We start from the raw sequence: 22,902 nt of genomic DNA on the forward strand, positions 1-22,902 counted from the left end.
GAGTGGGATTATATCCAATGAAAAAGCTTCTGCACAGCAAAACAAACCATTGACCAAAGAGGCAACTGATGGAATGGGAGAAGATATTTGCAAATGATACCTCTGATAAGGGGCTAATATTCAAAATATATAAAGAACTCATACAACTCAACAAAAAACAATCCAATTAAAAAATGGGCAGAGGACCTGAACTCTTTTCTCAAGAAGACATTCAAATTGCCAACAGATAAAAGATGCTCAACTTCACTAGCTATAAGTGAAATGTAACCACAATGAGATACCACCTCATACCTGTTAGAATGGCTATTATCAATAAAGTAAGAAATAAATGTTGGAGAGGATGTGGAGAAAAAGGAACCTTCATACACTGCTAGTGGGAATGTAAATTGGTACAGTCGCTATGGAAGACAGTATGGAGGTTCCTCACAAAATTAAGAATAGAGCTACCTTATGACCCAGCAATCTCTCTTCTGGCTGTCTACCCCAAAATTTTGAAAACATTTATTTGTAAAGGTACATGTTCCCCTATGATCATTACAGCATTATTCACAATAACCAAGACATGGAAACGTTTTTGATAGATGATTGGATAAAGAAGATGTAGTGAATAAATACAATGAATAAATACACGTTTTTGATAGATGATTGGATAAAGAAGATGTAGTGAATAAATACAATGGAATACTTCTCAGCTATAAGAAAGGATGAAAATACTGCTGCCATTTGTGATGATGTGGATGGATCTTGAGAGTATCATGCTAAGTGAAATAAGTCAGATAGAAAAGGACAGTAACCATATAATTTCACTCATGTGGGATATAAAATAGCAACAAACAAAAACTCACAGACGCAACAGTATGGTGGTTATCAGAGGTGATGTGGGGTGGCAAGAAGGTGAAGAAGGTAAAGGGGGTCAAATACATGGTGATGGAAGGAGACTGGACTTTGGGTGGTGAGCACACAATACAATATACAGATGTTGTATTACAGAATTGTGTACTTGAAACTTCTGTTATTAACCAATGTTACCTCCAATTTTAAAAAGAGTAACCCATATTAAATTCACATAAAACTGACAATTAAAAGAGTAATATTTGTTTTTCCATTTTCCTTTTTAAATGAATGTAGGATTAGCAGTTGTGTAAAGAAGCCAGTCCTCATTCTGGGGTCCTGTTCTGACTTAGAGTTACTCCTTCTAAGAGGACTGATAGCAAGGGTCTGACACAGTCACTGCAGTACGATCTTTGGTGGAACCAGTTGAGCTGTGTTTATCCAGTGTTTATAATCTGATTTTTGGGGCTCCATTTACCACAGAGGAGATTAAAGGCTTCAGTTCATCTCCTTCCTGAAGCATGCCTCTTGGGGAGAATATGTTGCCCCTAGTGATGTCTAAGTAGTTCTCCAGCCGGTGGGTTTCTAAAGGTGTTTCTCAACCTTTTTGTAACCTCTGCCCCTCTTTGATAAAGAAAAATCTCATGTTTCTCTGGAAATTAGTTTATGCCCTGCCTGCGAAGGGGAAGATCAGGATGGGTGAGGAAAGCGAGAGGGATGATTGCTCCTTCATTTTCTGTTTTCTGAGTTTCTTCACCAGCCAAGAAAACTGTATTGAACTCTTTTTTGTTAGCTTTTGAAAAATCTTTTATTGTTTCTAGATATTAAGAAATATAATGTCGAACATGTTTGTTTCAAATTATATATGTTCCACTCTTAGGTTCTGTTAACCTCCTCTAGACTGTACAGCACCTTGCCCTGATAAATGGAAATAGCATGTTTCACAAATGTTTAAAATGAACTAAATTTTTGGAGCATAGGACATGTTTTTAGCCTCTTTGGGAATAAAAATGCGGATTTGGCTTATGTATATCTCAAAATTATAATCTAAGTTTTAAACTATTGAACAAATGGTTTGGGGACAAGATGGACAATTGACTTCAGAGGAAAACGAGAAGGCTGTTGTGTCATTTCTTACATGTCCAGCTGAGTGAAGAAATCCGTAAGGGGTATTTTGAAATTATTAGTTATCAGGAGCAAGTAATACTCTGAAGGCTTTCACATCTTTTTGTCTTCTTTAGTTGGTTAACTTTTCCATTGATTGATGATAATACATCTAGATATCCTGTACCCATGTAGTTTTACAAATCATCTCCAATTATTTGAAATCTACATTTTATTCTAATCCTGAATTTGGTTTATATTGGTTACAAATAATCAATACTTTTACTTAGAAAACATGAAAATTTAAATGGGGTTTTCGGCTTGTCACGCCCTCCAGTGATAACACACTGCTTCTCTCTGTTTAGTCCATGTAACCTTTTTAAGCCTTTTGATCACATCTCCCATCTTCTGCAGTAACCTTTTTTTTTCCCATCTCTCACTGTATGGCCAGGATTGTGTTAAGCATTCACACTCTGGTGCCCATCTGATCCCCCATCTGACCCCGTAGCAGCCACTTAGATAGTCAGTCTTATCTCCGCTTTCTAGATGAAGAAATAGGTTCAGAGGGATTCACTTTTTTGCAAGGTCAGTCAGCTAGTGGGTGGTAGAGCCAGAATTCAAACTCAGATCTGTCGGCCTCCACAGCCCGTGGTCTGCAGTGTGACCCCCAGTAGCTCTCAAAAACAATACTCGACCCTTCTTACAGCATTCTCTGGATCCTCACTGAACTACTTCTGGAGTGAATCAATTTACTTGATCTATCTGGTCTGGACTTTCGATAAAGAAAGCTCTCATACCACCTTGGACAATATGCAGGTCACATGATGATGCTCTCATTCTTCTGGATTCCTCTTACCCTAAACTAGAGACTGTTGCTAAGCGAATCCCTGTTTATAGTTTACTCAAGCCAAAGTATACGGATGTTGTTCCTTGTAGAACTTTTCTATAAGTGAAATAGGAGTTAAGTTTTTTCTAAACTTAAAAATGCAGGAAGTTATGAATGTACATTAAAATACTGCTGTCTGTCCTGAGTTGACAAAGTCCACCTAAGACTACATTTTGACACACCAAACTTCTTGTATGAGGGATTTTCATGGCATTGCTGTCACAAGATGTGAGGATGTCTCTGGGGACACTTTGCCATCTCTGAACATTGAAAGATGTTGGTCTACAGGAATTTAAGAACCCAAGAAGATCTTGATGGCAGTGAATGTTCTGTATATCAAAATACACTATCCGAAGTTTCCTCAGTCAGGAGAACCAAATTTGGGGATCAACTTCATTTTTCTTAGGTATCTTATTTCCTTAGCAACAGTACTGTGTCTCCTAGTAGAATTTGGTCCTGGAACTTTCTGACGATGAAGATAACTGCATTGCTCTGCTCTGGAGCTGGAGGCAGCATCAAGGGTGCCAATTTGGATTAGTTTTATTTCCTGACAACTGATAGAAAGCTAGGCAATTTTCACAAAATATACCCACTTCAGCCATTTCCGAAATGAGAGAGGGTGTCATTTTTATGTGCCGAATCATGAACGTCCTCTGGAGAAGAAGAAAAAGGATTTGTTAGCCAAGATATTTAAGAAAATATGCAGACAAGTAGAAAAAGTAAATTTTTAAAGATCAACATTTTATGAATTCAAATATTTGGTATGTGTTCGTCCACTTAAAACTAGATAGCAAATGAAACAATGTCAGCTTATATCAGTGGAGTACTTCTATTAGAAAATTCAAGTGGGAACCTTAAACTGAATTATAACTTGGCTGAAATATTTAATGAATAAGTTGGTCATAAATGCTGATAATATATTTAAGATGTCAGTTGCATTTAATTATTAACCAAATGAGTGGTCCTGTATATCTTTTTAAATTAAATTTATTTAGTTTGCTGATGTAAGAAAAATTAGTTTCAGTAGGATTTTCCCTGACCAAAAGAGGGAAATAAGGAATAAGCTGCATAGTAATTACAAATTATTTGTTGAAATTTGAAGTTTGGAAATGTAATATAACAGTTTTTTTCCAACCAGTTCTATACCTCTAAGTTATTATTAGACCTAAGCCTGTGTTACAGAAGGGTATTGCTTTTTCCCAAAGAGTACATTTATTGTTTTAAACATACATCCTTTTGGGAAGGTGCCTACCAGATGGCTTCCCTGCTGTACACAACCTCAGATTGTCCAGAGTTCATTAAAATGGAAGTATTTCAGTTCATTTCATTGTTACTTAAGTAAATGTAATATCTGTGCTAGAACTTGGGGGAAAAAACAAGTTAATTCTCATCTCTAACCTAGGAAATACCATCTAGTAGGAATCCTTTATTTTTGAATGCTACATGCTGCATCTTCATTTTATTCTAATAATTCTATGAAACAAGACAGAAGAGAAAACGGCATTAAACCTGCAGAATCATGTTAATATACAATAGCTCATTACTAAAGAAACAAGATCTATCTAGATCCAGAGTGTTTGATTCTGAACCAGAGAACACCAGAGTCTGAAAGATCAGCTCTAGTCCTGGTTGACCAGTTACTAGCTGTGCAGCCTTGAGTTATTCACCCAGTTGTATGATAACGGGGTTGAGGGAGGTGATCTCTAATATTCCTTCTAATTCTAAAGTTCCAAGATTATTTTCCCTGAGAAGGTCAATGTGACAACGTGGAAGAAAGACCAGGTTGTTTAGAAGCATCATTTCCTCCACTTTCTCTTCCTGGGTTCAGACTCCTTTGCCTTTCTGTGAATCCAGGTAGAGCTGAGTTTCTCTAAAGAGATGTCTTTTCTTTTTTCTTCCTAATTCACTTCATTGTGGGCTGATGCTTTCAGCATCTTCTTTAACACTTCACTGCTGTGGTTCCCATTTCTAGCACCTCTTTCGGAAGTATATTAGGCTGCTTTGAACATATTTAAAACTCTTTGCACTGAAAAATCTTCTAAATTTTCTTCAGCATCAGCAATAGCACTTGCTCTCTAAAGACTCATTGCGAGGATTTAATGTCGCTTCTGCATCATCTTCCGTGACCTCATTAAGACTCCCCAGTTGTACAAACCATGGCGTGCTGGGAATTTGAGTCATATCAAGTTTAAGACTAAGGAAGTCAGGTCCATTCTCAAATTAGACTTCTTTCCACACGCTGTTCATATCACTTCCCACCATCATTTTTCAATATTTTTCTTAACCTGGTAGTTGAATCGTGCCAAAATCACTGACACATGCCACCCTCAGCTTCAGTATTATTGAAATTATAAAATGGATGTTATATCCAGTCCATCTTGGCTACACAGTCACTCCCTGTTTCACTGGCTGCCAGATGGATTTGTGTTGGGTGGAAGAAACTTAAAATGTAACGTTTGCTGCCAAAGACTCCAACCCTATTGAATGGTGAGAGGCATTGTTCAGGAGTAGCAATGCTTTTTTCCAAAGTCATTCTCACAATACCTATTAACAGCTGAGCAATAGTCACAAATCAACCACTGACTGAACATCTCAAATAACCCCTGTTGTCCTGTTTGAATATTATAATACCAGCAAATTAGCAAATTCCTGTTCGATAGTTTTCTGTGTGACGAAAAAGCTGGAATTTTAATTTTAAATTCCCCATTGAGTCTCTTCTAAGCAAGGGAGTGAGGTGGTCTGTGTGGCTGCCTTAATGCCAGACACAGTCTTTTTTTTTTTGTAACAAGCAATAAATGTACAGGAAGGTATCTGTTTCCATGAGAGCCTGGTTCCATCCGCATTAAAAGCAAATTGCAGAGAACATTTGCCAATTTCTGTTACGAACTTGAAAAGTTCAGGAAATTTCTCTACTGCTACTTAGTCTTTATTTACCCCGGTCCTAAATTTTGGTGCTAGACAAATATCTGTAACATTGAAGTCAAATTAACCACGTCTGGTATTTAAAATTCCTTTGGTTGTATTCTTATAATCACGTAAACTGAGTGCCTTGTTTGTTAAGACTCAGAGGCCGTGTAGTAGAGGGGGACCAGAGACAATGTGTCCACGCACGACGGCATATGTGCTGCTGCTGGTGTGTCTGTGCGTTTGCACAAGACGGAGGAATTTAAGCGGGTACTTATGTATATCAGGCAAACAAAACCTTATAAAAACCCCACTGAAGATAGGGCATATTAACTTGGGTGTATCGCCAGCCCAACTGGAACATACTGTGCCCCAATGAGAAAATCTTTTGGCTGCACTGAGTCCTTGGACTCCTTCTGGGAGATTCTTCCTGATGAGTCAGGTTGCTTTTACTTGTCAGTCACCTTCACAACCCAGGTCAGAAGCTGTCTCTTTGGTGAAGCCTTCTCTGACATTTTGAAACTCCAGGCTGAACTAATAGCTTTCTTTTTTGTGGTTAGTACATTTTACATACTTGTGATAAACATTATCTTGGGTGTTTACTGATCTGTCCTTCCAGCTATATTGTGACTTCTTTGAGGACAGCATTTCTGTTTTATACTTTTTAATAGAGGGAGTATAGCAAGTCAGGAAGCATCTGAGTTTCTAAGCCAGACCTGGTTTCAAATCAATTTCACGATCTTCAATAAAATATACTCAAAGCTTAGCCTCAGTTATTTTATATGGAAAGTGTGAATAGTAATGTCTGCTCCCACAGGCTTTTTGAGAAGTGCAGAAAGGTCCTCGTATATTTCATTTCCTTGTACCTTACCTAAAGCCTAGTGCTGCCAGAAACGTAAGAAGCATTTAATATTCTCATGTCCTTTGACTTAGAGTATCCTAGTAACCTTAAGTCCATCTCTCTTCTTCCAGAAGAAGTTGGCTCCTCAAAAATGGCAGCCTGGCAAGGGCAGGGCAGACCTGGCTGATGGCCAGGCTTCATCACTGAGGATATTCAGAGACTCGACTGTTCAGGAAGCTATAAAAAAAGATGTCATCTCTGTGTAGAAGTTAATTCAGATGACCTCATTCATTCAACAGATAGTTCTGAGTACTTACTATATGCCTGCCAACTGTGCTAGATGCTGTAAAGATTACTATCTAGTGGATAGGAAAATTTTTTTAAATTAGATAAATAATTACAACTAAATAAGTGTTATGAAGGAGAGAAAGAAAATCCGGTATCCTGATTTCCTTCCCAAATCTAAACTACATGATTCAATGTCTAAATTTCTAGAAAAGTAGAAAATTGATCCACGAATTGCAAATGGAAATTTCAAGGTCCTTCGTAAATTCGTTCAGCCCTACTCATTTTTAATCTTATGTTCCGATCCTTCCTGATTGGCCCATCTGGACAGGGTTTTCTGGTGGCCCAGTCAGCGTCCCTTTGTCTGTGCAGATGTAGTTCCTTTACCTGGAACCTTTTCCATCCCACTACTTAAAATGCTGTTAATAATCCTGCCCAGTTTCCACAATTATAAAATGAGCTGGTGAGACTAAATAAGCTTTAGGATTTCTTAGCTCTAAAATATTTTGATTCCTTTAATGCTGCTCATGAAAGAGGAGGACAGATAGTGCTCCATGCTTTTTTACTTCTGACTTTTATTTTCAATGCTTGGTTATCACGATGAACTGTTTTTAGCTTTTCCTGGTATCAGATCTCCAAACAGAAGAAGCTGGAATGTAGGGCATGCATTACATGAAAAGTGAAATGTTTTGAAAGGGCTTTGAAGTGTTGAATAGGAATATTGTATTAAGAACATTCCACCAAACAGAAGAAGCCTGGAAACTGGACAAGCTGTGGATGTGCAGATGGTGTTACTAACCATCAGTCAAGTGGAGAACATGGCCTGTGTGTACAGATCGATACGTCATGTGTCTTTATACGTCGGGATGCACCAAAAAGTTGTCAGCAGTTGTTATCTCTGTATGTATTACCTCCGAGGAGAATAGTCAAATTGCTCATGTTACACCGCCTAGAAGCTTCAGTTTAGTCTGTACTAATATGAAGGAATCCATTTAAGATGTCTCATATGAGAGAGGATGCTTCCAAAGATAAAAACTGACAAAGTTGTGGGTTTGTGAGCAGAGAAGGCACAGAAAGGAAGATCCTCTAGCTTTATAGTTCTTTAAAAAATCTCCTTTATCCTCACGTCAGCCAACCTACCAACTGTAATAACCAGTGTGCTACATATGGCCCCACAACATTTTACAATTAAAATGTGGGCAAATCACTCTGCCTTAGTCAACACTAATGTTAGAACAGCAAAGTGTCCTTTACATGGTGGGTATGACCATGAGTCAGTCAGCCCCTCTGAGTATTACAGAGAGGTGTTATTTCTTGGAGATAAGGAACAAAGAGGTCTTAATATCCGGCTCAGCCAGGGCAGGAAATTGCCTACTTCCTGAGCCAGAGTGGTAGAGGCTGTGGGATGGGAGCCAGATATCCGAGGGAGGAGGCAAGTGAGCACCGGAGACCTCAGGATTTTATCGTCGGGCACATGGACTTTGTATCAGATGTCAAGAACTCATTTTGTCTTTAGCGCAGAAAGATGCTTGGCAAAGAATTAATTACACTAAAGCATTCTTATAAATGTCACGGATGGACATTAATTTTCACAGATGGATATTCATTCTCAGATGTTTATGCTGTTCATTCCTGAACCTTTTCCAAGTCTGTGGTATGTGACAGCATTTTAATTTTAAAAACTATCAATTATCCTGTTAATTCTAAATTCTACTATAAAAGTGTAAAGTACCAGGTCAACCCTCTCTCTATCCCTAGTCCTAATTACATGCATGTGCTTTTATAGACTTTCCATCCAACCCCAATGACGCTAACAAACTAGTTTGCAGAGCACTTAACCTCTCCTGCTTTCTTTTCCTCATTTGTAAATCAGGAGTGTGGAATTAGATGATCTTAGAGATCTGGGCTGTAAAGAAAAGTGGCAGAATTCCCTTAAGTTCAAGGTCGTGTGGTGGAAAAAGGAAATCTTTGGGGTCCTGGGTACCCAGGTCCCAACCCCTGCACATCCAATTGTTAGATGTGTGATACTGGGAACATTCTCTAATCTCAAGCTAGTTTCAATGTTTGTAACTGGAATAACACCTAAGTTACATAGTCGTTTGATACAGTTAAATGACACAGGGCATCAAAGTGTCTGACAGACCTGTTTTTAGTAGCTTCTCCTTTTTCTTCCCTCTCTTCTTCTAGCATTATGTAGACTCAATAGAGTTTACTACCCTTTATTAGTAAAAACCCAGGTGCAGATGGTAATGTTGGAAGAAAAGAAGAGAAAGATTAACTTACAGGAGGACCTAAAGATGGGTTGAATTTTGAGAAGCGAAAGTAATGATGAAGGACATTCTACACAGGAAAGGATGTAGTGATCAAAAGTATGGTGGCTCTAACAAAAGGTGGATGTAGAGAATGATAAGTAGTCTGATGGTATTGAAATGTAGGCTGTAGTGGCCAGGGTTAAGATATATATTTTATATTTCTATCTCTCTTCCAACTTTTACTCAAATGTTTGTATATTATGCACAATATTCTCTATCCTTTTTAAAAGAACATCTTGGAGATCATTGTATATCTGTACATAAAACTTTATTCTTTATTTACTACTATACCATTATGTCTATTCACTACAATTTAGATAAGCAGTACTCTATTGATGGTTATTTAGATGGTTATTGTATTTTGCTTTCATAAAGAAAGTTGCAGTGAATAATCTTGTATATATGTCACTTTACCACATATGTGAATAAATCTGTAGGATATAGTCCTAAATATGGAATTGCTGGTTAGAGTATGTGTATTTGTAATTTTGATAAATATGGTCAAAATGCCCTGCAAAAAAAGTTTTATTGACTTCAATGCACATATTCTGTGTATGAGAGTGTGTTTCCTTGAACTCTAGCCAATACAGACTTATTATGCTTTCTGAATTCTGCCAATATACTAGACTGAAATAGGCTATTTTAATGTACTTTAAATTAGCATCACTTGAACATCTTTTTATGTTATTTAAATGTTGTCCGCATTTCCTTTTCTGTGATCTGTCTGTTCACAGTCTCTGCTCATTAGGCTACTGGGTTGTTCAGTGTTTTTTTGCTATCAATTAGTAGAAATTCTTTAAATTTTAAAGAAATTAGCTTTTTATTTCATATGCAAATATTTTCTCTCAATTTTTTCTTTGATTTGGACTTTGATTATTATCATTCTTGCCATACAAAAAATTTTTTAAAAAATTTTTTATATAGTCAAGTTTATCCATTTTTTTACGGCTTCTGGATTTTGTTGACACTTAGAAAAACTTTTCTCATTTGAGAGAATAAATTTTTTTTTGTTTTTTTTCCTACTACTTTTATGACTTCATTCCTTACACTTAAATCTTTGATCAATTTTAAATTTGTTTTGGTGAGATGTGAATCCAAATTTATTTTTTCAGGTTTCTCATCACCAATTATTATTAAATCCATATTTTAAATGCCCTTTTGAAATGTTCCCTGTATCTTTACTATATAACTGTATGGTTTTGGATCTATTTCTGGATTCTCTTTCCTCTTTCATGGGCATATCTGTCTATTAATGTGCAAGAAGAAAAATTTTAATTTTGATTAAATTTATAGTAGGTATCAAAACCTGGTAGAAATAGTTTCTTTCTCTGGCTTTAGTTTTTCAGAAATTTTCTGGCTATTTTCTTCTTTTCTGAATGATCTTTATTTTATTTATTATTTTTTTTATACCTATAGCACCCATTCTTCCTAGATAGTCTCCCATCTAAGTACTAACCACTGAATGATCTTTAGAGTCAATCAGCCTACTCTCTAAAACAAATACATCAAATTTATAAATTAACTGGGGTGACACTGAGTTCTTAAATATTTTTTGTATATTTTTTTCCAAGCACATTCTATACCTTTCTTTATGTTCAAGTGTGTATATGTGCATATGTGAATGTGTGTGTGTGTATATATATTTTGTGATTCCCAAGAGAATTCAAAACTGTCCTTCATATTGATCTTACTGATTTCTGGTTAAGTGTATTCCTAGGTTTTGTTGTTGTTATTGCTTTTATGAATGAGATCTTTTCTCCTGTAGATCATCTAACTGGATATTGTTTGTACGTATAAGGGATGTCATTATACATTAATTTTTTACCTAAGCATCTTACAGAGTTCTCTTATTGATACAATACTTTTTTTAAAAAAAATTGATTCCGCTGGTTTTTTCCAGGTGTATAATCATTTCATCTGCCAATGATGATAATTTTACCTGCTTTTCTTTTTACACCCCAGTTTATTTTTCTAATTAAGTTGTGTTGGCTAATACCTTTTGGTCAGGTTTATGTTTCATCCATGACTTTAATAGAATTTTTTACCTCGAACAGTTTAAATATCATTGGAATTATTAATTTTTTTTGAAGATTTGGTAAAAGCACCCCATTAAGTCAGATGAGATATATACTTCTTTGCATTATAACATGTAACTATTACTTCCACTTTATTAAGAGTTTTAAAAATCAAGAACACAAACAGAGAACAAAAGGAAGAAAATGTATCGTGTAGTGTAATGTTTTTTAATAGAAGCAATGAAAACAGAAAATATTACATGAATGACAGAATTGAGACCAAACAGTACTGGCTTCCATAAATATAAGTGGGTAACTTACCTATTAAAAAAAAAATCACACTTCATCACAACAAAAAACCCAACTCTATATTTTATATGAGTTATGCCTAAAATACATGTCTTGGAGGAGTTGAAATGAGTATTTTAAAAACCTCACCTGTTTTAAACAGATAAAAAGATGTCTTCTACTAGTTATTTATCCATCAAACCTAAATCGAATATGTCTTATTCAAGCTAAGCTGCTTTCCACAATAAGCATTTATAAGTCTGCTTAGAAAACTTTTCTGCTTAACACTGATCAGTCCTGTCTGTCTATTTTTGGATTGATAGAGTCATTCTTCGGTTTTCCTTCTTCCTTGGGCCTGATGTTGGGCATTCCTCACAGGTGGGCACAGAAGACGAATGAATGAATGAGACATATGAAAGTACTAGGGAAAACAAATGCTATCCAAAAGCAAAGTGAAGTTATCAGGATCTTATCACTGCTAGAGAGCTGTTTCTTTAAGACATCAATACGCTCGTCAGACTTACTTTTTCAGTTCACATTTTTTCTTCTAATGAGATTATAAACATTTATCAATGTTCATGTCTTATTTCTCTTATTCCACATGATTCATTTGGTGGTGTGGCAGTTTTCAAATCTAATTTGCAGAGTAGCTTCTTCTGGCATTCTAGTTACAGTTACAAATACCAAATTCAAAACATATGATTAGTGGAATCAAATCATATGCACATTTAATTCATAAAATTTCACCATACGTTCCACACCAAATTAAAGAACACTTTGAATAAGGTGTAAAATTTCACCCACAGTTTCTCTCGGTGAGCACAAGAGCCAGGCAGAGTGTGAATGGAGAGATTATTCTGCTCTTTGTTTAGATGCTTTTGTAGTGTGAGCACCTCACTGCCTGACCACGGAGCCTGACCCCCAACAGAGCCCAATACTCTCATAAAACACATCCATAGTTACCTGGATATTCTTTTTAAATCCTAACTATCACAGTTTTCTCATAAAAGTGTGATTTAATCAGAGGCTATCTGCAACGACAAGAAATATATCCCTCAGACTTTATTAAATGCTTCAGTAGACACAATCTTTTCTCTCACAGATTCTCATGAATTAGGTTCAAACTCTAGGCAAGGAGATAAGCACAAAGAACAGTGGGCAACACATGGTACTCCATGGGGAGAGCTGCAGTAGAGAGATGTCCCAGTGCTTTATGAAGGGGGCTAAGTCGGAAATAATAGGTCAGCAAATGAACTGAGGCAAAGCATTCCAACCGTTAGGAAGAGCAGGGACAAAGGCCCCAAAGCACAAAGTATGCAACAGGATTTTTAAAAGCAAGATATCTGTGGTGGTTTAAAACCCAAGTGCATGCTGAAGATAAAAGAGGCTGGAAAGGAAGGCTGTTATAAAGTGAATTACGATGCCGTTCTAAGAAATTTGGACTTGATTCTTTTCTTACAAAAAGCCATCATCTTCTCTGGGTCCTTGTGAGAAACTGTGACCCAGGCAATTTTGGACTTCTGCACACACACCAGAGGTGGTATGTCCCAGTTCAAGTTCAATGCTCTTTCAACTCCAAGTCACTTCTTCGAAAGGTAGGCCAGTCTCGTTATTTGCTCATTGCTGTGGGAGACATGGTGTGCCCTCCTTATCTTTTGGGATAGCCCAATCCAACACATGGTACTCCATGTGCTGGGACAGTGACTCTGGGCCATTCCTTTGTTTGGTATTTCAAGATGGTGGCAAATTTAAAGAGTTGTCAAAAGTAGAGAGTGGGGATGTAGGGTTACCGGGCTGTGAAATTTCTGTGGAAAATTCAAAACACCCTCCACTTAACACAATGCCAGAGCTGATTAGTGCGGTTTATTGCTAAGCCCCAAGGGACACCTGCAGGCTTTTACCTTCGGTCTAGAACCCCTGGCCTAAGGGAAGGTGTAATGCCACGTTAGTTCCGCACTCTTTCTGTTAGAGTTTACTCAAAGCTGCCGACACCAGATGTGTTACAAACGAACGTTAATTCTCCTCCAGCATCTGGATCGCATGTACAATGAGGGGCAAGATTTATGCCCTGCTGAAGCATTCCCCGGTTTTTAGCACAGAAGTGATTGAACTCCAGATGTTAACAAAATGCAGAGACCTTTTAGTATGATTAAAAACATGATTTCTTGTTTTGCTCATGACAAAAACCATCGGATTAACTTCTTAGAAGTGGAGCTGCCGTCCTGCTCATTGGAAGCTGTGTCTCCTTCAGCTGTTGGAGCTTGTCGGCGACGATTTTCTGAAGAAAGAATGACTTACCAAGTCCTGAAATCAACACTTTAAGAGCTCTCTCAAAATCAGACGTTACAAAGGTAGAAATCCTTGGAGAACTGTGATCAAGATTCAGATGAGAATGAAAATCAACACAAGGGTTTGCACGAATTAATCAAATGATCTCCCTTTCAGTAACTGTGTTATCAAGACGCATGGAATCACGGCCTTAGAGCCTTAGAGCTGGAACGATCCTTCAGAGACCATCTGATCTGCACCTCTCTTCCTCAGCCCTTTGCTTCCTCCACCTTACAGGGGAGAAGAGGCTGGTCTCCTTTCAGAGTCAGACAACAGAGAGATGCTTTGTTGCAGGCCTCAAACCAGTGAATGACGAACTTGCTGAATTCGATCTTTTCTTTTCAAAGCATAGTATTTCCTCAATGATAAGATGTGCTTTGCCCACAAATGACTTTTTCCATAGTTGGAAGGCATCTCGTATTCATTGTGAACACTTAGCAAGTTTGTTTATTTTTGTGTCCACAGTTGTTATTAATGGTGCGTGTGACAGCGGCATCTTAGAATCAAAGAAATATGGTAACTATTGATTTTATTAGACAGAAACCTTGAACTAATAAGCAATCATCTGGACCATCTAGGAATCTGTGAAATGTGTTACTATGCTGATGAGAAAATGCCTTCCTGTGCAGTTGCTCATTTTGTGGTGTTCTCAGCCTTCCCTTGCCAAGATCAAGGAGGAAGTAAATTGATTTTAATATAAAACTTTAAATAGGAAGTATGACCATGGTGAATGATCTTTGTTAATCATGAGTTTAGCCTATTTTGAATGTACCTTTCAAGAGTTTATGGACTTACTATCTAAATGGTTCATTAATTTTAAGATGTTAAGTCATCACTTACCTTTAGTGCCTTTGGTTATTCTGTTCTAGTGTATGCCATGATTAAATTCATCTTCTTATACCTTTTCTGTGACTCTGAAGAGTATAATAAATATACCTATAATGTGTATGTTAAAAATAATGTACTCACAATCATGAGTGGTGAACATTCCTTACAACTTTATGGCTAAGAATCGGAGGATAAGGACATGCCTTTTTAAAATTTACTTATAAGTGCTTTACTGTTTGACTCTGAATCTCCCTGGTCAAACTTGCTGTAGATCTCAGCCCATTTCACATTTCCCCCCAAAATCCACTCATACGTTGTAGATTTAACTCAAGATTTTGTAGGAGAATGGGAAGTAGGTGTCGAGTTTTCATCATAAATTTAGAGCAATTTAAATACAACTCTTAGCTAACAACAAACATCCCAATAGACATCTTGATTCTTCTCCAAGAGTTGTTTGCTTTGTTTTGTTTTGGTTTCTCCTTCACAGACACAATACCCAGCCTTGCATCGTTTCTCTTTTCCTCCAGTATTTTCTGTCAGCAACTTAAAATTCTTCAATCCCCAGTCATTTAAGCTTGCATTCAACAAACAGTTAAGGATCTACTGGGAGGCAGTTACTCGCCTACTGTGAGACAGATACATACCAGGTAATAGGGATTTGACAGTGTATAAGTCGAATTCCAGGAAAATCAGGAGTAATATATAAATATTTTCTTCTTCTGTCTTTTAACCTAACCTAATTTTTTTTTTCTGTAAGTCTTTCCTAAAGAAATGATATAATTGTGGACAAAACTTTATCTGCAGAGATGATCACTGGAGTATTACTTATGAAAAGGAAAACTTGAAAATCCAAACTATAAGAATTTTTTATTAAAATAATAAAGCAGGGATCGTTAAGCTATTTAATGTTGACAAATAATTATTAGTGACATGATAAATTGATTATAAGTGATAGAGGTAGAGAAAATGGTATCAAATAGTGTATAGAATGTTATCTCAACTATGAATAAAATCTTTGGAAAAACTAGAAGAAATTATAACAAAATTGAGTGGTAGATATATAGATGATTTTTATATTTTTAGTTTTTTTCTTTTAAAATCAATGTTATTGAAATATAAACTATATAGAATAAGATACACATATTTTATGTGAACGATAAATATTGGCAAATATATAAACTCATGCAACGATCACCCGAATTAAGATATAGAGTATTCCCATTGCCCCAAAAAGTTTCCTCATGCCCATTTGTTGTCAATCTTCCTCCCCTTTATTCAGCCTCAAGAGCCTACTGACCTGCTTCATGTCACCATAGATTAGTTTTGCTTGTTCTAGATTTCGTGTAAGGGAATATACATACAATATAAGAATATGTGCTCTTTTGTTTCTGGCTTTCTTCAGTCAGCATAATGTTATTGAAACTTCGTGTTGTTGCATATGTCGGTAGTTCATTCTTCTTTCATTTTTTTGGCTGAGTAGTATTCATAATTTTTTAAATCCATTTATCTGCTAATAGACCTTTAGGTTGTTTCTAGTTTAGAATCGTTATAAATAAAGCTGTCATGAACATTCGTATACAGGACTTTTGTGGACATATGTTTTCAGTTTTTGTTGGTAAATACCTGGAAGTGAAATTCCTGAGTCAAAAGGTTAGTGTACTTTAATACAAATTACCAGACTATTTTCCAAAGTGGTGTACCATTTTACCTTCCTGCCATCAATGTATGAGTGTTTCCATTGCTTTTCATCCAAAAAAAAAAAAAAAAAAGAAAAAATATCGACAGTTTAAAATGTTCTGCCATTCTAAACACGTGTAATAATGCTTCATTGTGGTTTTGATTTGTGTTTCCTTGATTACTGATGTGGTATATCATTATTCCTGCTTATTGTCCAGTTGTGTATTTTCATTTGAAAGAGGTCTATTCAAATTTTTTACCCAGTTTGGAAAAATTAGGTTGTTTGTTTTCTTATTATATAATAGTAAGAGCTATATTAGTAAATGTATACACACAAATGTTCCCCTACTAACGATGGTTGGACTATACAACAAAGCGATAGCAATATGAATTCAACAGAAACTGTACTTCACATTTTGAATTTATATCTTTTTCCCAGGCTAGTGATATGAGTTATATTTCCAAGCTCCTTTACTTATCTAGTCATCTTTGATTGGTTGTTGGACATTGTGATTATTACATTGATGAGTTTATGCATTTTATTTTCCTTTAAAAAGTGTTGAATTTGTTTTGAGTGTCATTTAGATTGATGGAGATTCAGCTTCATCCTTTCAGGCTTTTTTTTATTTTAAGCTTTCTTCTTGGATGTCTAGAGCTGCCTCCCTTCTAGAGTTAGTTTAGTTTTACGGCTAAGGTGTAGTCTTCTTGAGTCTCTGCTCCATGCTTTGGGTGTTTAAAAAGGTCTCTCCATTCTGGACAATTGGAATTCAAATATGGTCTCAAAAGTGTTTTTAGGAGGAAAGCTGAGGGACTGTAGGGTTCATCTAATTTTCTTCACTTCTTGTAGAGAGTGTAGTCCTGTGTTTTAAAACAGTTTTGTTTTGTTTTGTTTTACATTTTGTATAGCTTTCTAGCTGTTTGTGATAGGAAGGCAAGTCGGGTACCAGTTATTCTGCCATGGTCAGAAAAATAAGTTTGAACTTTATATTATTAAAAATATCTTTTTTTCTTTAGTTTCTAAATTTTCTACGATGAGCATGTATTACTCAGAAAATATATGTAATATTATTGTATGAGTTTCCTATTGCTTCTGTAACAAGTTACTACTAACTTAGTGGCTTTAAAAACACAAATTTATTATCTTACAGTTTTGTAGGTCAGAAGTCCAGCAAGAATCTCATGGGGCTCATATCAGTTTGTTGGCAGGGCTACATTCCTTTTAGAGACTTGAAGGGAGAATCTGCTTCTTTGCTTTTTCGAGCTTTTTAGAGGTCGCCTGCATTCCTTGGCTCATGGCCACTTTCTCCAACTTCAAAGTCAGAAGCATAATGTCTCCAAATCTATTTCTGACTCTGACTCTCTTGCCCCCCACCTTTCACCAAAGAAAGGACCCAGTGAGGACACTGAGACCATGTGATAATCCAAGATAATCTCCCCATCTCAAAATTCTTAACTTTATTACCTCTGCAAAGCTCCTTTTGCCACGTTAGGTAACATATTCCTAAGTGTCAAGGGTTAGGGACGTAGATGGTTGAGGGACCATTATTCTGCCTCCACAATTATTAAGGTTTTTGTTATTAGTAAAGTAGTAAATCACCATTCTTAGGACATACTGTAACAGAAGTTTTCCTGTTGACACACATTTTGGAAGACGTTAGGGCACCTGGGTTTTGGTACCATCTGAGCAAATTGTGCTATTCATTTCTCTGAAGGCATGTGAAGATATGCTGCTTTTGTCACCGTGGATGATGCCTCATCTGCAAGGTACATAACATATTTACAGACCATTGGGATTTGCTTAATATGGCCCTAAATTTTTTGGTTCCTTATCTCTGATTTTCTCTAGCCTACCCCTGATTTCTTGTGATGTCTCTGAGCATACCTGCCAGTACTAATTTCTAGAGCTGTAACCACTCTTTAAGCACTTGAAACATTTTCCCTCAAATGTTTCCAAAACATTCTCTTTTTGATACCCTGGGTCTATGTATGGTACCATGTTTTCCTAAATTTAGGCTTAAAACTGCAGGCACTCATTTGTCCCAATCTTTACTTTCTCCTGATCAATTGTCAGACTTTGCAGATTTTTTTTTTACCCAAGAAATCTCTCAAAAGATCTCTCGCAAACTTTGTTTCATTTCAATTCTCCCAGCCATCACTGTATTTCAGATCCTTGTTATTATATTTGAACTATCCCAAGTATCATGAGTCTCCTTGCTTACACCCTCCTTCCAAACCACTTTTGCTAGATGAGTCTTTATAAATATTCATCACTAGACACAAATTTTTAGATATTCCCCAGTGTCCATAGATAAATTCTTAATTCTTCAGTATAATATAAAAAAACCTACACTTCCATTTTAACAATTTTAATCCTTCATGTCTGATCTCCAATCCAACTTTTATTTTGCTTTCCTTGACTATTGTAGCTTTCAGCATTTTCTCATCGATATGAATGAATTTCTACAGCAGTCTTCTATAGAAATCTTTTGGTAATTTAGCAAATTATGTCTTGATTTATCTTTATATAATTATATCTTTTTATGTTTTACCCTCTAAATTTTCTAAGCATAGAATCCATGTTTTGTATCCTTTATAATATCTAATACCCAGTGGTTAATAAACACCTATTTGTGGTTTAAAATAATGGGATTTAGAGCCACATTTTAACAGTTTTTGAGTGGAAGAGGTTTTCAAAACACTTTTTAAAAAGACACTTTTGTTGTGTCCTTCTCACCCTTCTGTAGGGTTAGGTGAGAGATCTGCATTTGAATGATTTATGAGATTTCCATAAAGCAGTGTCATTACTGATGGACAGGGCCAGGTCTCCTTACTCTCACTTTTGTGTTCTTTCTAGTCTATTCTTCAGTCTCTCAGAATTTGACTCAATACTTCTTATTTTATTTTAAAAATTTTAGGTCTCCATGCAAACACCTTAGTGACCACACAGATTATGTTCATCATTTTTCTCTGAAACTAACCTCACTCTTTTGGTTCTGTGTTGGCAGAATAATCTTTTTATAGCTCGTGAATCAAGTCTACTTTGTTTTTACAGCAGAACCTAAAACACTCCTTCCTTCAGAACTCTGCCTTGCATTCCCTATTCTGTTTCAGGTCACTCTTTTGTACAAAATAAGAAACACAAAGTACATTTAGATTGTTTTAAATTTGTCCAGAATGTCTCCAGGGTTGACTCGCTGTTAAACCTCATGGAAACCCTAGTTCGTTTGGCTGAACCAGGGACTGAGATTTGAGGAAATTATGATAATTATGGCTCATCTTATGATCCAAGGCCAAGTATTTGATTTGCTTTACTTCCGTTGCTCCATCAGCAAAAGGTAAAATTTATTCTGTGTAATCAGAAGGTTGACTGCAAAGGATAACAAAAGTTTTATGCAATTTGTGAGCATAAGGCTATATATATGTATATAAAATCTAAATATAACCATGCCAACTGCTGCAGGGGAATAGAGCTTCCAGAGCTTTTTCCCAGGGGGCTCAGCAATGAACATATTTTCCAGCTCTGTTTTTCACACTAAAGCAGCCAACACATTTTCAAATGATAAATCTAAGATATTTCAGTACCTCAGTCATACAAACAATGGTGATGATGAAAGTGGTAGTTGCTATTTGTTGAGCCTTCAGTACCACATTCTGGATCAGGCTTTACAGATCTCTTGCGAGGTGGGTGTTATTCTTAACTCTCTTTTGCAGAAAACAAAAACAAAAACAAAAACAACAAAAACAAAACCCGGCGCAGTCACGATAAGTGGCTTGTTTGAAGTCACAGAACCAGTGAGGTGCAAAACCGTCATCTCTGACCCCAAGCTGAGCTGATAACCAGCCTGCCATTATCACTCCCGCTGACCAGGCTCTGGGCACACATGGCAGAGAACTCTGAAGTGGGAACTGCTCTTGTTCTTTGTGATAGTTTGACTCATTTTATAGTTACTAACTTAACTCGTTATGCTAAGGATATTTTAAGAGAAAATAAGCTAGAAAATATCTGCAGGTTTCAGTTTACGTAGAATTTGGTTTAAGAATATGATCCTATGCTCTCTTTGTTGATTTTATTTCCCTCCCTCCGTCTCCTTCCGTCCCTCCCTTTCCCTCTTTCCCCTGTCTCCTTCCTTTCTTCTCTCTTTCCTCCTTTCCTCCCTCTCTCTCTCTCTCTCTCTGTGTCCTTCCTCCTTCTTTCTAAAATGTAATGGTTTTGAACTTCAGTTCTGACACAAGGAGGGTTTATTAAATTGCTGTGTACTTCTGATACCTATCTGCCAAGTCTCCATTACATTGCAGCAATGTTTTGAAAATGTTCAGGGCAACCTTTTGGCTTTCTCGACATGTCATCTAATTGGAAATAATAACAATAATATCTTCTATTTATTGGGCATTTTATTACTAATATCAGAACTTCTTGCTAGGCGATCGTTCCCCAGCTTCACTGGTATCAATGTAGAGGTGAAGGCATTTCGGTAATATAACAGGGCAACTTCTTTCCTTCTTTGGTGGTCATGGCTTACAGAATCGGCATAGCTGCACACAGGGTAGACCATCACCGAGCAGGCACAGAGGAATTTGCATATTCATTATATATTCACCAGCCTCCTTCCTGAAGTATCAAGGCTTTGGGCCCTCCTTAGATCCCACCAACACATCTATTCATTCCACAACTAAACACTGGGCATAGGAGTGAACGAAACAAATAAAAATTCTTAATTTCATGAAGCTGATCCAATGCACATATTCTAACCATGTTCGATAATTTTTATATACTCCTAGGATTGGGTAGAATTTGTCTGTGGGCACAGGACTCTGGGGATTTGGCGACAAAACTGAGCTTGAGATTTTAAATTAATTATCATACAAATATTTTTAGTGTATTACTCTTTTAGTCTTATTAGTCTAGATATATTCTTGGATAATCTTGGTTCACTTGCATTCTTCCCTTTGCCTTTTGTTTTCTGCAATAACCTCAGCACCCCCTCATTTCCCTTCCCCCTGCCATGTTTTAATATTCCTAGGAGCCCTGTCAAACTTCATTTTATAGATGAAATTAAGTCTCAAAGAAGTTAAGTAACTTCCTCAAGGCCACACAACTAGTCAGTGGTAGATCTGGGATTTTGATTCATATACTTCTGACTCCAGAAGTTGTATTAGCAACCACAGTTTTATTCTTGCATTCTTTCAAAATCATATCTTCCATGCATTTACTCATAAGTACTTAATCACATGGCATTATGACATCCCTGAGATAATCTATGATCCCTGGCACAATCTAAATGCTTATCAGTAAATGTATGAATGATAAAAGCATAAATTATTCCTGATGCTATTTTCAGTTTATGATGGTTCTGAGCCATTGCAAAATTTAGTGTTTCTAATATCATTCAGTTTCAAGAGGAAAATTATCCATTTTCTTTGGGAAATTCTTTGGTCTTCTGTTCAACTCTTCCTATGCTGCACCACTCCCCCAAATCACCCAACAGAAACCTTGTTCTATAAATAACGCTGAAATTTTCAAATGACTGTATGTAGTCATCACTCACTAAGTGTCTGAGGAATTCTTTTATTGTTTATGTGATCTATCCAAACTGCCAGTGTCTCAGGTCCCATGATGTAAAGCTTGCTGAAGACAGATGAGCAAAAGCATTGCCTTTTCTGATGGCTGTTCTGACTTTACACATTTTTCTAATCCTACCTGAGTTGGGAGTAGTGGGATTTGAAAAGGGCCCCCTGTGTAAGTAGAATCGTTCCTCTTTGGAGAGAAACCTTCAGGTCACAGGAACACTGCATAGTTAGGATATGTTTTACTTGAGCAAAGTTACTCAATTTTCCTGGGCCTGAGTTTCCTAATTTATGAAATTTGATATATTGGATATATTATACTAGACAGTGACTATATGTCAGAATCGTGAAGGAGATTCTTAAAAACACAGACTCCCCGTCTCCACTCAGAAATTCTGATTTAGGTCTGAGACTAGACTGGGGATCTCTGTATTTTAACCAGTTGCCCAAGTGATTCTATTGCAGACTGTCTTTGAAAAGAGATTGTGGGAACCACACGTAATATTCTATGCCTCAATGGACTTTTAGCGAGACTCCATTAAACCTATTTTTTTCCACTTAGGATCCCTGTCACAAGGAGAAGAGAGCTAGCATCCCAGCTGCAAGTCTCTCGTTCAAGGTTCTTGCTGCAGCCAGCAGTGTCCTTGGAGTCTAGTTCAAAGCTGGAGAGAGTGAACTGTGGAGCCATGAGCCATTGGTGGAGGGGCTGGCCTGAAGGAAGTGAAGTGTTTCAGCCAGAATGTACTGACGCACGACCAGGAAACCACAAGACTGGTGAAAACCTTTCCAAGCCCGAGTCCTATGATCAAAAGAGGTACAGGAAGCAGCTCTGCCAAGAGTCCTTTCTGCTGCTGGCTGGAACTCTGAGCTTCTGAGGCTCTCTGAGTCAACTCCCTGAGCAGATGCTGTCACCCAAGGAGCCATCACTAAAATATTTTCTTATTTACTCAGAGGTGGCTCCCACAGGTGGGTGGAAATGACTTGCTGTCTCTTTTTCTCTTTCTCGCTTCTTTCGTTTGGCAGAAGTTGCCATCTGAT

General features: G+C 36.8%; 1 long non-coding RNA gene across 3 annotated transcripts in view; it reads left to right on the top strand.

Annotated features, from left to right (window-relative positions):
* LOC111746587 overlaps positions 1–22,871 on the top strand; it is a 44,841-nt gene extending 21,970 nt beyond the window's left edge. For 2 of the 3 annotated variants that reach the window (XR_002783186.1, XR_002783185.1), the window contains exons 2-3: positions 12,932–13,061; positions 13,673–14,699. This is a non-coding gene — a long non-coding RNA (uncharacterized LOC111746587). Of the gene's footprint in view, positions 1–12,931; positions 13,062–13,672; positions 14,700–22,426 lie in introns of those variants that run through there. The other variant, XR_002783187.1, reaches the window with a different exon arrangement.
* The last annotated feature ends 31 nt before the right edge of the window (positions 22,872–22,902 follow it).

The sequence above is a fragment of the Pteropus vampyrus genome, unplaced genomic scaffold (assembly GCF_000151845.1).
Source record: "Pteropus vampyrus isolate Shadow unplaced genomic scaffold, Pvam_2.0 Scaffold194, whole genome shotgun sequence".
Classification (NCBI taxonomy): Eukaryota; Metazoa; Chordata; class Mammalia; order Chiroptera; family Pteropodidae; genus Pteropus; species Pteropus vampyrus.